The sequence below is a fragment of the Rousettus aegyptiacus genome, unplaced genomic scaffold (genome assembly GCF_014176215.1).
Source record: "Rousettus aegyptiacus isolate mRouAeg1 unplaced genomic scaffold, mRouAeg1.p scaffold_m13_p_4, whole genome shotgun sequence".
Classification (NCBI taxonomy): Eukaryota; Metazoa; Chordata; class Mammalia; order Chiroptera; family Pteropodidae; genus Rousettus; species Rousettus aegyptiacus.
Genome location: NW_023416307.1, coordinates 38110326 through 38126010, shown reverse-complemented (window position 1 = coordinate 38126010; position 15685 = coordinate 38110326). Strand labels below are relative to the sequence as shown.

The 15685-nt window shown below is 33.9% G+C and overlaps 1 long non-coding RNA gene across 1 annotated transcript in view; it reads left to right on the top strand.

Annotated features, from left to right (window-relative positions):
• LOC107507038 overlaps positions 1-15480 on the top strand; it is a 92346-nt gene extending 76866 nt beyond the window's left edge. The window contains exon 5 of the long non-coding RNA XR_001596059.2: positions 15423-15480. This is a non-coding gene — a long non-coding RNA (uncharacterized LOC107507038). The remainder of the gene's footprint in view (positions 1-15422) is intronic.
• Positions 15481-15685: the final 205 nt, after the last annotated feature.

The following is a 15685-nucleotide window of genomic DNA, read 5'->3' as shown; positions in this document are numbered from 1 at the left end:
CTTCCTTGTTATAAAAGGTTCCTTTGTGAAAAACCAGATGGAATGATAAGTATAATAATTGATCTATATCCTGTCACTAACATAGAATAATAAAGGACGCTCTTTTCCCATGAATGTATTTTTCCACCCACTCCTAACTAACCCATCAGCATTGGCCAAGTTTCCATGAATTCCATGAAGGAGCTGGGACCTGGAAGATGCCCAGTAAATTGTCTTTTGAACTGAACTATTTCCAACATTGACATGTCCTTTTTTGCAAGAACTTTGCTTTCAATTTGTGTTATAGTTTCTAAATGATATAAAACAAGGTCAGACATAAATGTTTTTCTTGAATTCACAGAGTTAAACAAGGTATCATTTTTCTTTGGTTTTGTTTTGTGCTTGAGACCAATTTTAGGGCAAGGTTTATTTATCCCAATCAACAAAATTGTGATCCATACTTGCCAACTCCAGTAGACTCCACAATGATAAATATTTTTTGGCCTTGAATATGGTTAAAAATTAAGGCATATAAAAATATTTGTATCTAGTTGACATTATCTACTCAAGAATTAATTTAGTACAGGAAACAGAAAATGACTTGTTGATAGGGATAAGTATATCTTTAAAACAACTAGATGTTTCTGAATGTGGCTAGTTATTTTCACCAAAGCCAATCCATTTTAACAAAAATACAAAGCTATAATTCTAGTATATTGATTTCCTTAGTAATTTCACTCCCTTTTAGCAAAATCATTACCCTATGATTGGCATTTCTTATCTATGTTTTGCATCACAAACTCAACAACATAATTGTCTCTCTAGGAACCTAACTTTTCACTATCTACTGAACGTATTTCCTTTGTGGGAGTTTCTGAAATTAATCACTTTTGTCTTTATCATCTTTGTTTTAAGCAGAACAATAATTACTCGACATTTAAACTTGTACCATAACTTCTTAATCCCTTCAATATTTTATAGTCTTTCAACATACACTTTTGCTTATCATTAAAAGTTTTACCATTTTAAAATTTCTAACCATGTACTTTCCCTTGTTTTTCCATTTCTACTATCTGTCCATTCCTCAAGGCAGTGTGGAAGTACTAGCACATACCCCACTGTTTAGAAAAGTCAGTGATTAATGTACAGCATGGTGACTATAGTTAAAGATATTGTATTGCATAATTGAAGGTTGCTAAGACAATAGATCTTAAAAGTTCTTATGCCAAGAAAAAAATTGTAACTGTGTGGTAATGATATTAGCTTGACTTATTATGGTAATCTTAATATATATGTATATCAAATAAATATTGTACCTCTAAAGCTAATACAGTATTATATCTTAAGAAAAAAGAAGCTTTGAATTTAGCTTAAATTTAGAATAATTTCAATAGTTGATGATATAGTAAGTATCTAATAACTTTCATTTTTAAATGATACTTTCAGCAGTTACACAGTATGAAGGAAAGACCTAGCATCAAAAAAGAAAAGGAAAGAAAAAGAGAAAAAAGAAAAATTAATGACTTCCTGCTTAAAGAGAGCAGTAGAAAGGAGCCCTCTAATGTTATAGACTCTAGGAAATAATGCTACCTCATATCAAGTATTTACTTTTTGCTATGTACTATTCTAAATTATTCATAATCATTATCTCATGTAATACTAACATTTTTTTGAGGTAATAATTATTTTCTCACTTTACATATGAAGTGTCTAAGGCTCTAAAGGTAGGCTGCCAAAGGAGCTATAAATTCTAATCTGTCTGACTCCAAAGATTTATTTTAATGGCTTCATTGCACTGTTTTTCTCCAAGGACACTAAAACTCCATGATCCTCACTCTCGCATCTTTTATTACCTTGCGGCTCAAAGTATTGGACATACCAGCATTACTGTCATGACCCAGGAGCTTGTTAAAAATGTGGAATCTCAGGTACTACCCTTAACCTTCTGAATCAGAATCTTTTTTTTTTTTAAGCAAGATTTCCAGGAGCTTTGCACAGTGAAACTTGAGCATCTAAGGCTACCCACATCTTATTTTAATCTGTAATCTTGCCATTACAGACTTAGTTTCTAACAGGTTTAGTCGTACTTGTACATTTTGCCCATTGCACATTCATGCGTCTCTGTCTTTATGCCTCCCTGCAGCATGGAATATCCTCTTCGCGTTACTTTCTCTGCCTAATCAAAACAGCACATTTCCTAAGATTTAATTTATTCACATGTCACTCTTTTACTTTTGTATTATGATCAATTGGAATTAATAGTCCTTAGCATGTATTTTCCCTGTAGTCTGATTGCTGCACCTTGGAGAACTGTCACATTTATCTTCACATCCCTACATGCGTGGCAAAGTGCTTTCTTTGCTGTTGCAGATGCTCAGTAAATGTTCATTGGTTAAATAAATAAAAAACGTGGAGAACTGACCTTTCCATGCTTTATAGAAACTTTTAGTTTTAATTTCTTCTTTGATCTAAAGGTTTTCTAAAAACATGAATCTTAATAGTAGTTAACTTTTTCTGGTCATCTTTTAATTATTTCTATTTTTATTGAGTGATAGATATAGACTGTACTCTTAGCAACTTGTATATGATAATTTTTTATAAATGAACATAAAAAAGAAAAAAGCTATTTGAGAGGTGAAAATTTTATATACATTTGCGAAATTTAGTTTATTTTATATTCAATTCTTCAATATTATTTTATTTATTACAAAATATATCCAATTCTGAAAGAGGTGTATTAATATTATTGTATATACACTATAATTATATGTGAATTATCTAACAAACTATGTGTAGATAAGCCTTCAAATGCATCCCTTGACTGTAGTATGAGTTATATTTAAAAAAATGTTTTTCTTAAAAATTTTCACCCTACTTTTAGACTGGCATGTATTATGATATCTGTGTTTGAGTTGTACTTTAATTTTACCAGACACTTCCTTTAGCAGCATATATATAATAATTATAGCCTATTTAATATTTATGGATGAGACAGTTTGATATCCTTCAACCCCTTACCCTCAAAATCTTTAACTTTCCTTAGGATAAACATGACATTATTAGAAGAGATTGTTTCTTTTGTTATTAAAATAGTAGCAATTTTCCATTTTCGGATGGTAGAATGGTCTCAGTAGCCATATCATAAATTTACAAATTGCAAAATAGTATCAGCCTTAGCTACAGAATTAGCATTAAAAAATGCATGATTCTTTTTCTGTGTGTCTCTGTCTTCAGCTGCCACCTTTTCTATCCCTCAGCTCGACGTTGGGAGTTGGCCATGTAGTATAGCATCTGTTTGTGCACAGGACAAAAGTATGGGGCAGGGAGTTTTGGACTGACTCAGACTATCCCATAGTCTGGGGTATCTCTTCTTGGGCACTCTGGGAAGGGCAATGGACGAGAAACAAAACTGAATAAATTGAATAAAGGGGAAAGTGTCCAGCATAAAACTATGAGACATGACCTCACATAATAATTGAAGAGAAATGTTAGCTCCTGCTGCCTAATTGGGTTTGGTTCATTTTAAAATCCTGTTTACTTTAATTAGGTTCACTGCAGAATGGGAAGTTTGCCAAACTTGAAAATCTCCTGTCTCTCAAAATAATAAAAGAAGGTAGTTCTTTTGGTGCCTTTTTGCTACTCATTCATTTCACTCCTTACTCCCACTTATTTTAGACATTATTTTAGATATTTAGTAGGACTCTTTCTTGAGATGATCTAGGTTAAACAAAACCTGCAGTCAGGCACTTGCTTATTTCTTTGGAATCAGCTCAAATAGCTATAAACACTGTTTAATCAGTCCATGAAAAGAAACTGGGGTGAGAGTGAGGGTGTCCACTGGAGACCTCTACATTCCACACTTAACAAAAAACTGGTGGCTTTTTAAGCATGTAACTCAGTAATCTTTTCCCTGCCCGCCCCCACCATGATTACTCATGGCTTCTAATTCTATTCCTTACCTCTTCTTAGTAAGGATCCCAGGAAAAAAGAAATCCCACATGCAAATTGGTTAATTTAAGTAGAGTTTAATAAAGTGACAATTTATAAAGGTGTAGGGGTAGGATGTAGGGAAAAATATTGAAATCTGGGTAAAATAACAATGTCCTGGTACTAGCAGAAGCTGTGGCCTTTAGTTGAGGGTCATGGTCTAGTGCTTGGAAACCTTACCAAGAGGAGTCAGAGGATTAAATACCTTTGAATCAATGGGAAGTGTATCTTTGCCGGTACACTTCCCATTGACTCTACTCAACTGAAAGCAAGAGAACAAGAGAGCTCATAGATGTTATCCATACAGTTTCATACATATACCTCTTCCCCACCACAAGGCAGGTGGAGAGTGAATCTGGAAGGGGCAAAGGGAAGATCATTAGCATTCTGTCTGACCTCTGTTGTTTGAATCCTTTATGGGTTCTGTTTCTTCCTTTTTCTCACTGTGTATAGGTACTGTCTTTAGTCACTGACTCTTCTCACTCAAAGTATTCTTCCTTGGAACTCTTTCTCAAAGTGTTCACCCTTTCTCTGTTAGTCCTTTCTGAAACATCAGTGTTATTATTTGCCGGGTTGGTTTTTAGATTTTCATGGGAAACAAAAACCAAAACCAAAAAATAGTTACATCATGTTTTAGGGCCACCATAGCTCACTTTTTGTATACCTTTTTTGCAATGTAAGGACTGTTGCAATCTGTATATTTATTGAAAAAACTTTGTTCAACTTAGGAAACATAAACTGAAAATGATCAGATATCCATTCTCTGACCCAGTGCTGCTATGTTTATTTTATTGGGACACACTGTACCTGAAACTGCTGGTGTGATAAGGTAGGATTCTTACACATTTTAGGGCATGCAGGAGTTGAAATTTAAAAGAATACCTGAGATATGTACAATCTAAAGTAGTATAGAAATGACAGTCATGTACCAAGTGAATATCCTGTAACACCATTTGAATCCATTGACCTAAGTATTCTGACTCCAGAGCACCATTCTTAATGTTCCACTCTCCTGGATGTGGGAGTTAGACAGAAAGGAAAGGCAAAGACAGAAATATGATGTCAAAGTTTTGATTCCAAGTGATGGAGAGAATGGTGAGAAGTCACAAGGCAACTAGTTTTAAGAAGATTAAGAATTCTATTTGAATTTATGCTAACCGAAAGGTAGTGTCTCTTAAGCAATTGGATATGGGAGGTGATAGGGAGTGTTAGGATTTTGGGAAAGCAGTTGCATCCAGGAAGAAACATTTGAGAGTCATCAGGACAGGTGTGGTAGTCAAACTGTCATGAGCTTGTCCCTCACAAGCATGTAAATCAGAAGGAAAAAGGACTTCATTTTCCTTAGCTTCACTGCTGCTGTCTGATCTAAGACAACATCTTTGATCTTTTGCAATAATCTCCTCATTGTTTTCTATTTTGGCTTCCACTCAATTCGTTCTTCCACACAACCTGCAGCACAGGTGATCTTTTTAAGTTTGGGACTTCCAAGTTTAAAACCATCAGATTTTCTTATCACACTTTGAATAAAATTTGAGCAAGTGCTTTGGAAAGCCCAAGAAAACCCTTAATATCTGTAAAGCACATGTGTGACCTTCCATCTAACTTTATCTTACACTGCTGTCCACGTTTCTAAGTTGCTGTTATACTAGTTGTCTTTAAATTTCTGGTAAACATCAAGCTCTCCTCTGCATTATAGCCTTTGCTCCAACTCTTCATCTGCCGGTTTCTTTTAATCCTTCAGTTATCAGCATATATGTCACTTGCTCAGAGAAGTTTTCTTTATCCTCTAAATACAAAGAGTTCTCCATTACTATATCTTATTATTTTGCTTCATAACATCTATCCGAGTTTAGAATTATGTAATGATATTTACTTTTAAAATACATACCTCTCCTATAGGATTTTAAGAATCTACTCAATATTCAGTGCCTACCACATAATAAATACTCAAAAAGCGCTTGTTGAATAAATGAATCTGTATTCATTCAAGCCATTTATATTAATGTATACTGTAATCATCAGTAATCAGTATTCTTTATCATTTATTCATTCTATATACCATTTATTCATGATTCTTCGTGCATTGTACAAGGTAGCTGAAACTCTAAAGCCTCATTTTTGTCTCCCCACAAGTATTAAGAGATCATTGTTATACTTTATGCAAGTAGCTACAAATGAATTTCTGTTAAGATCAAATAAAGACAGCAACATTTAGATGAAAGACAGGAATGACCTTTTTCTATGTTCTGTTTAGAAGAAAACCTCATTTCCATAATTGGCTATGGTGCTGTCTGTAAATATTATGCAAACTTCCTTGAGTCCTTATAATGCAAGTTAGATTACAATGAGAAATGAGTAGCAGTAGCCCTGAAGACAAGCACATCTCTGGGTATAAATTTTTCCAACATGCTTATGGAGCAGTATAACAGGGGTTAGTGTTCATGAAATAACCCTATTCTCTCACTAGATTTCTTTATTTTCTATTCCTTTCTTACTTTTCTCGTTTGCTCTAGGGTAAATAGGGAGAGTATAGGAAAAGGTGAAAATTACATATAATCTGTATGTAATAGTCCCCTGATAAAGAAGACACTGTGCAACCAGTGTATCTGGGCTGATCTCTTATGGCCTGACTTCAGCTCCTGTCCCTAGAGTTACATATACCTCCTCCCTCCTTCACTTAGATCTCCCTAGGTTATATGGGGGGTAGCTCAAGCTTGATTACCTCTGTGTTCTCCCACTGGCTCGCAGCAACTTATATCCTTGCCTCAACAATGGGTGAAGGGTAGGCTTCTCCTCCTTGCCTCCTCTGTTTGCTGTCATCATAGGGAGCTCCAGCCACCTTCATAATATTCAGGTGGGAAGCAAGTATCCATCTTTCTGTTCTCAATTACTTCTAAATGCTAGGGGTCACGTATAAGGTTTACTCTCTCTCTGAGTTCCAAGGTGGTTTTCTGGATTTTGTGGTTCAGCAAAACCTCACCCTCATTCCCCTGCTTAAAAACATGTTTTGGTTCTCTAGAATTTGTAGAATTAAAACCAGTATTTAAGAGTGGTTCTCTAGGGGCTCTTCTGTTGAGAGAAGATGAGAAGCTTTCTGCTTCTATGAATCCCCTTACCAAATATTTTCCCTGCCTCTCTCCTTCGCCACTATAGCCCCTTCTCAAAGCAGCAGAGTAATCATTTGAAAAACTCAAGTGAGATTAGGTCATTCCTTTGCCAGGAATTCTCCAGTTGTTTATCATGTCATTCAGAACCAAATTCAGAATTCTTTTCAAATCCATCTGTTCCCTTGATCTGTCTTTCATCATTTCTCTGATCCCATTTTCTGCTATTCTTTTCCTTTAGCTCATTCTATTCCTTCCTTTTCCTTGAACATAGCAGACCTGCTTTCTTTCATATGCCTTGAACATTCTTTCTACATACATCCATTTGGCTACCTTCTTCATCTACTTGTGTTTGAATGTCATATTCTCAGAGAAGCCTTTGCTAAATACCTTATCTGAAACAGTTCTTCCCTTCTTCAGGCAGCCGAGCAGTGCTGACAATGGATATCTTAGCTTTTTAAAGTCCACAGCCATTATTTCTTTACTTGAATCTAAAAATGAATATATGATTTGTTTAATGTATTCATCCATATAGCTAATATATTCTTAGGAAGGCAAAATCATGACCCTTTTTATTAGTTCTGCAACAAACAGGTACTTAATAAATGTTTTCTGACGGTTAGAGAAATATCCAGATAGACCAAACCATTTTGAAGCTCTCTCAAAGCTCACTGCAGGACATGTAATTGACTGATTTATGTGGTTTAGTTATTGAAAGTTATAATGTTTTTTGTAGAATTCCTTTACTCTAGTTTCTATTCTAACCCCTCCTCAAAAAACAGATTGCAGTTTCTAAAGGACTTTCATCATCTTCCTCCTTTGCTTAAAACCTTCAAAATCATGTGTATGTGGAGAAATTTTAACATTAATAGGTAATGGAAAAATAGAATTAGTTCCCTATATTGTTTTTACCTCCTCTATTGAAACTAATTATTGAATTGGAAGAAGAACATGTTGATGAGGAATTGGAGGTCTAAATAGGATACCACCTTGTTTTGGCTCTCATTAGTGTTTGCCTGTAGCAGCCTCCTTAAACATTCTTGCTGTGGCATGGCATACATTTTCTCCCCTAATCCACAAATTTTTTTTACTCCCACAAATTATTTCTCTAGACATAATCTCATTTCCCTGCTTAAAAACAGGATTTGGTTCTCTAGAATTTAGAGAATTAAATCCAGACTTGCTACCATACCACATAAGATCCTTCATGGCATGTTTTGAACTTTTCTTTCATATTATCTTTGTCTGTTTCTTTTATGCTTTTTGAACTCCAGCATTTCCAAAATTCTTAGTGTTTTCTAAATATCGAACTTACTAATACTTTTGTGTGAATCCCCCTCTTTGCCTGGGAAATTCAATGACAGTTTTTAAGACCCAGTTTATGTATCTTCATCTTATTAAAGCCATGCAAAGATGAACAGTTTTTCCTTTGTATCTACATGGCGTTCTGTACATATTTCTATTATAACACTTGTCATTTTGTAAATAAATATGTATTTATTTATATGTTTTTCTTTCCTACTAAACTCTAAATTCTCCAGGGGAAACAATTTTAAACATATTGCTTAGCACTTAGTGAATGCTCAAAATATTTATTGACTGATTGGAAAGAGCATGCAGATGGTCTAAATTAATTCAAGTCCTGAGGGGCAGATGAAATACATACATGCTACAGTAGCAAAAAAATTCTATCTCTGATTTAGGAGCTATTGCCAAGTATCTTGGAGGAATTTTGGGTAGTAGAACTATGTGTCAAAAGACCGGAGGTAGCCAATGTCCCAATTTTCATAATGGGTATAAAAATATATCTAGAAATCATAAACTCAAAACTTTAGGCCAGACACAATTGTAGAGCAGATTATTAGACAGATGGCTTGTGAGCACTTTAGAACTACTGTAAAGTACATTTCTATTGTTGTGTTTTAGCTCTTCCCACTTTCATAAAGGACTGTCGATTCCTAGGAACCTCTAAATGTTTGCTTAGGATAAGTAAAATTATGTAACTCTTCTTATGTTTCTTGAAATTTGTTGACTGATACTGGTAGCTGTGTATTCTGTAAGACATTTATTGATGTCTCTAATGTATTCCCTATTGTGGTTTTATGGGGATCAAATGATATATTTGTGTACTGAGAACTATAAAATTCTATGCCATGATTTCCCTATTTTCAGTTGTTTCCTTATGTTCTTTATATTCTTTTTGCCTTATTCACATACAGTCCCTACTTTTATATATCTAATTTTTTAAATCAATTCATTTTAAGTTAAACTAAGCCTTATCTTAAATGAAAATATTTATAAGGTCAAAGGTTTGTAATGTATGAGTCGAAATTTTTCTAATACATCCTATAATAAATGGATACCTATGAACAAAAAATGAAGGCCCATGTAGCCTCTCGAATACAACTAGTATAAAATTTAATAACATTTTATGCTGAAATCGTTGTATAAAATATGGGGAAATTTAGGCTAATTCAAAACATCAACGAATGATTTTCATCGATTGCACCTTTGCATGGTGCACAAAGGCAGTTGATTAATGGATTGATATTGAATGGGAGGAATGTTCTGAGTGATAAATTGCAGGGCTGTGACCTTTATCTTAACCTGCTTGATGTTTTTATTTGTGAGCTGGAGACATAGGAAGTGATGGATTCAATTGGAAGTGACATAACTTGGAAGAGATAATTAATATATCGGATGTGATTCACAAATTTTTGACAGGTTTGGATTATAGGCAAATAATAGGAACATGTTAGAAATTAATGTAGAGTATACATAATTAGATTGAGACAAACAAGTGTTAAAACAGAAAGGAAATGATCTTGCAAAAGTACTTCAGGGTTTCGATTGCTGTAAACTCAGTAGTAGTGAGAAATTTGATATAGATTCCCAGAAAGTAAACCCAAACTTAGTTTTCAGTCATAAAAGTAATATGCTAAAGAAAGTGCTTAAAAATTAAGTGCGCAATTTAAGAGAGTTAAATATTCTGCAGCTGGTCAATCTATATCTGGAATACTGAGTTTAATGCCAGGTTATTATCTTGGAAAATTATAGAGATGGAGATCTTATCATATGAGAGAGGTGAAGGAACTGTTCATAGTAAGCTTAAAAAAAGTTCTAAGTTGACATATGAGAATTGCTTTTCAAAAACAATGTTGGAAAAGTTTCAGTCTAGACAAAAAATTTCAGTGTAGAGAGGTGATCCTTTAACTTTTTTTGTATGATTTTAATATTAGAAAAAAGATGTCATCAGAAAAAAGATGTTTACATTTTGAAAAGTGAAATTCAAAACTACTTGAGAAGGAGAGTGGTTGGAGGAGACTCTTGCTTCTGCCACTTAATAACCAAATCTTTTTGAATGATTCCTTAATTTCTCTGAGCCTAAATTTCCTCTTCTAGACAGTGGAGATAATCATACTTTCTATGCTGGATGGTCATGAAGATTAAATTAATGCTATAAATAAAAATTCCTGACACAATAAGACTTCAGAGCATGCAATTTTCTTTTTCTTGTATTTGGTCTTGAGTTTGCTTTTGAAAAGGATAGCTAAAAATTAGTGGGTAGGCAAAAATTCAGCCCTAATTTTGGACTTTAAACAGTTCAATCCTAACTTATGATTTGGAAATTTCGTGGTATAGGAAACGTAATATAAGAAAGAGAACATCCTAAGAGCTATATGTATATTTTCGGTCACTAGTGGAAGCATTCATGTTATATTACAGTCTTCAAAGATGAGTTCAATATTCATTAGTTTCTTGTTTGTCTTAATGTACAATCACTGTGGGCCACATGGCCTATTCAGTTTAGTTGCAATATGGATGAAATCATGAAATCATCCATTTCACATTTCTGTTAATTGAGTTTTTATAGTAATTATATTAGATAGTTGTTTAAGGATCCAATTAACTGCTCTACAAATTGACCCTCAGATTACTTTGTAGAGTTTTTACTTCAGTCAAGCAAACATATTTGAAACTTTAGCTTAGCTTATTACAATGATGCTCTCAGATTTAACTAATTTGGCGGGGTGTGGGGGCGTGGAAGAAATGAAGGGTGACTTCAGACAAGCACATCAGCATTCAACCCATGCAAAAACAACGTATCTTGGCTATTCATTAGACATCACTTCATGTCTTCACTTTTAGATTATATATTCTAGAAGTTAATATCCTTTTCCAAAGACATTATTCTGCTACCTAAGTATACTTCTACCAGGTAACAGTAGCTGCTACTGCTGTTGGTTCCAAAAGGAAAGGCTTAAGTTATAGAACCATTCTCTAGGATTTATAAGTGATAGTGTTCCTCTTGTGCCTCCATGGTTTAATTATTATTTCTATGTGTATTTTTATTTTTTTTAAAAAGGAGGTTTTGCTTTTGAGTGGTTGAGCTCAAATAATGTTAAACCACTATTATTTAAATTTGATAATTTAGAAAAAAAGTATAGAGATAAATGTTTAAGGGACAATCCATTACCTTTCTCACTAATCCTTCATTTTGCTTCCTTAACCCACAAAACTTTTAGCTTGAAATCAAAGCATTTCCTGGAAGCCATATTCCCTTTTTGGACTGTCTTGGGCTCAGTGCCTGGTTTGTTTCTGTCAGTAGTCAAGGAAGCACTGCAGGCAGCTTAGCTTATTGGTCCTTTCTCTTCTCCCAGACTATTCACATTAATCACAAGAAAGGTATAGTTTGTCTTATAGTCTTGCTACTTTGGCATTCCCTTTTTATTTTTCTTCAAAGTATTTAATAACAAATTATAAACTATATTCTTTTCTAAAAAATAAGCAATTGAGTTAATAAAAATAGCTCTCAGAGGTTATACTAGCCTTCTGCAGATTTTTAATTTAAATATTAATCTACGGTTTCTTTGTAATTTCCAAAAAATGTATTTGCATCACTATAGATGGATCATAGTAATCACTATTAATTTCAGTAATGAAAATGAAGACTTGGGAATGTCGACTTTTATTCTTTTAATTCACTTGCTAGCATCAATAATCTTCACAGCAGTGATGCTAGAAGTAGGGGAAAAAAAGAGATAAAGTTATGGAGATTGTAGTGGTGGTCCCAGCTTGCATTTTCTTCTTCAGTTACTGAAACTAATTGTTTTACTCATGCAAGAGGTTTTAGAATATGAACTCTACAAATGCATTTTTAAGGTATTCATTAAAAACCATTTATGCAAGTCTCTTGGTACTTGCTCTGTTGCTCAGGCACCTAAATGACCTTAATCCACTCAGGGCTCTCCACTATGTCATGATATTTTTGAGGAAGGAGAAGTTGCTGGGGTGAGACTTTAAAAAATGGAGAAGAGATTGTATGTAGAGGAAAAAAGGCCCAATGTGTTTAACTGACCACTTCACTAGTTACAAGAAAGAGTTCTCACTCAATAGCTTTAGCTGTAAAAGAGGAAATAAGTGCAGAATAAGCCTTAGAAAAGCTTAAAGATGAGAAAAATACACCTAATACATAAAAAAAATTTTTTTTTGAATGGATAGTGCTTGTTCAGTTTGTACATGGTTTTAAGAGATATTTAGGGGAGGAAAAAGATCAGATTATAAAATCTTTTCTTCAGAGGTTGACAGGAAAAACTTTTAAAAAACACTACACGAGACTTTTATCTTTGGAAAGTAAACTCCCTTTTAATTGCCAGTGGTAATGAAATGATTTCCAAATAATTTCTCTAGTACATGGTGAAAACATCTTTTTATTTCATATTAAAGAATTTCTAGTTTTTTTTTTTTTTTTAAATCAAAACATGTCTAAATTGGCAAAAGAATTATGGAATCAGTGTGACTTGGTGGAAAGAAAATGACCACGGAAAGCAAAAACCTAGATTCTAGTCCAGATTCTTCATTTTATAGCTATGTCGCTTTGGGAAACTTTAATTCATCAGTTAACTCTTTCTTCACTGGCAGTAGAGGGAGTGATAATGGCTGCCCTGTCTTCCTCACAGGGTTCTGAAGAGGATCACTTGAGAATATTAAGAATGACTTGCCAAACAACCATCATTAACCCTACTTGTTCCAAAAAATGCCGAGCCAGTAATAGTCCTCTGCCCAGAACATCAAATATTCCTTCCTCTTATGGAAACATCCTTAAATCTTTGCTTGCCTTAGTACAGTCAACCAAGGACTGTCAATTTATCTGAAGACCAATTAGAAAGTCCCCCCTACTTCTAAGAATCCCACATTAATATAGCACTTGTCAATCAGAGATTCTTAGTATTTCCTCTATAAAACTCAGTCTCCTTTCTAAAACTTTTGAAACTCTGCTCAAAAGAAGGATGAATTTCCTTGCTATAAATTTATGCCTTTGTTAATTTTATCTTGAACTTAAGTTTTTCATTGACAGCATCTGTGTGTCAGCATTTATAGTGAATGTTAAATAAATGTAAGACTACTGCTGCAGAATTTTAAATTTGTTAAAGGAGATAGCAAAGCTGAAAATAAAATTTTAAGGGATCAAACTTAAAGTTCATTTGGGAAAAACAAACTGTAAGTAGATAGCTGTTTTCATGCCTTAGAATCTAGGCAAATCATGTTTGATAATAGCCATCATTTATAAGTGTTTTATGCATACCATTTTAGAGACAGTAGAGTATATCTCTGGAGGCTGACTGACTGGCTTTGATTGCTCACTCTACTACTTACTAGCTAGTATGACTTAGGACAAATTTTTCAATAAATGCTAATATTTATGGAGCACACACTATAAGTCAGACACTGTGATAAACATCTTATGTGGATTATTTCATTAACCCTTCAGTGAGTTGGTATTATCATTCCCATTTTAGAGAAATCTGGAAAGGTAAGTAAGTTTTCCAAGGTCACATACCCAGCAGTTTCCACCTCAACAAAACAAGATTAAGTTAATAGCATATAGGTTTAAATGTTTTTGAAATGATTACATGAGACAAAGCATGTAAAGTATTTGTTTAGCAATATGATACATAGTAAGTATTCAGTAAATGTGTTATTATTATATTGCTTTTGTCACTTCTACTAGATGAGTATAATTGTCTACCTTATTAAGGTCAAGAAACTTCAGCCAACCTTAAAGAACCAAACCGAACCAAACCAAACATAATATTGGGAAAGTTGAATGACATGTTGGTACTCTAAAATAAAGACCATTAGATTAGCCAGAGAAAAAGTTCATAAGCTTTTTTTTTGAAATGAAGAACTAAAATGCTCCTTAACTAGAATCCTTGAAAATGACACAGAAGAATTTCTCCTTGCAGTTGTCAAGGAGAAAAAGGTATTGATAGGTTCTCTTGGGAGACTGCTAGGGGCAGTTGAAAAACAAATGTAATAATTGTGAGAATTATGATGATCACTGTTGAGTGGTTGAGTTTGGGGGAGGGATATACCTATTTATGAGTTATTGTTTTTCTAGAATTATTCCATTTGAAGGATAAATATTTAAAACTATGATATATGGGGAGCCTTATACCTCAATATTAGAAATGCTAGCAAGTTGTAGATCAGTGAATTATTTGAAGGACTGAAAAAAAATGGTAGTGGCCTCTAGTTTGTAATCTACTATAGCAGGGTTTGGTTACGTAGGTTGATAAAACACAAGTCAAATAAGTTTGGATAGTAAGTAAGATAATGTAGAAAGATCTGGGTCACTGCTGGGAATTAAAACCCCTGGTAAGAGTGGTGCTGGGAGCAGACTTCAGAAGCTAAAGAATCCTCTGAGGCTGTAAGATTAAAAAAACAAGAGGGTAAGAAAGAGGTCAAAAGGGATATCAAAGACAAATTGTGCTTAATTTTTCTTCATCGGAGCTCCAATTTTAACAATCCCATAAAAGAACAATGATTCCACTTTCCTAATTCCTATTGATTAATTGATATAAGTACTTTAGATGCCAGGCATCGTAAAACAGATGAGAATTTTAGACCAGGTAGAAGAGGATGAGGGTCATTGCAGACCAGTGAATGAGCTATTTTGAGGCTTACAGGACCATTTAAATTGCACTCTATAATAGCTGCCTCATCATTTAACCTCTGGGCCTCAGTTATTTCATCTGTAAAATGAAGATGTTGAACTATATGATCTCTGGGAACTTTGCAGCATGAAAATGTTATGATTTCTCTTTGGTTTACCTTTAATGAAAAGGCATGATCTTCTTTGGTTGATAAAGAATCAAGAAAAGAATCACACATCTCACAAGGGCACATGCAAATGGATAAGTGCATATCCAAACACATGAACACACACACACACACACACACACACACACACACACAGCATTATGAGGATTATCATGCAAAAAGTGATAAAACCGGAGTAAAATAAGATTGAAGATATGTCCAACTGACCAAGTATCTCTGTCTTTGCAGCATGAAAGAACATAATAGCACGTGCTATTACAAGAATCTTCTGGCCAAGATAAGGGGATGTAGCAATTAATGTAAGTAAAGTTCAAATGTTATTCACTCAAAAAGTAATAGCATCCTTTGCTCTGTATCCCTGTGTTCTTAAGACTAGTAACAAATCATCCCCTAGTTTCTTGCCCATATTTTTTGACATGCCTTTATCCTAAAGATTTTTCATTTTGATAAGTATTTCGCTCAGAAAAATTAAAGCCCAAATTTCCTAAACT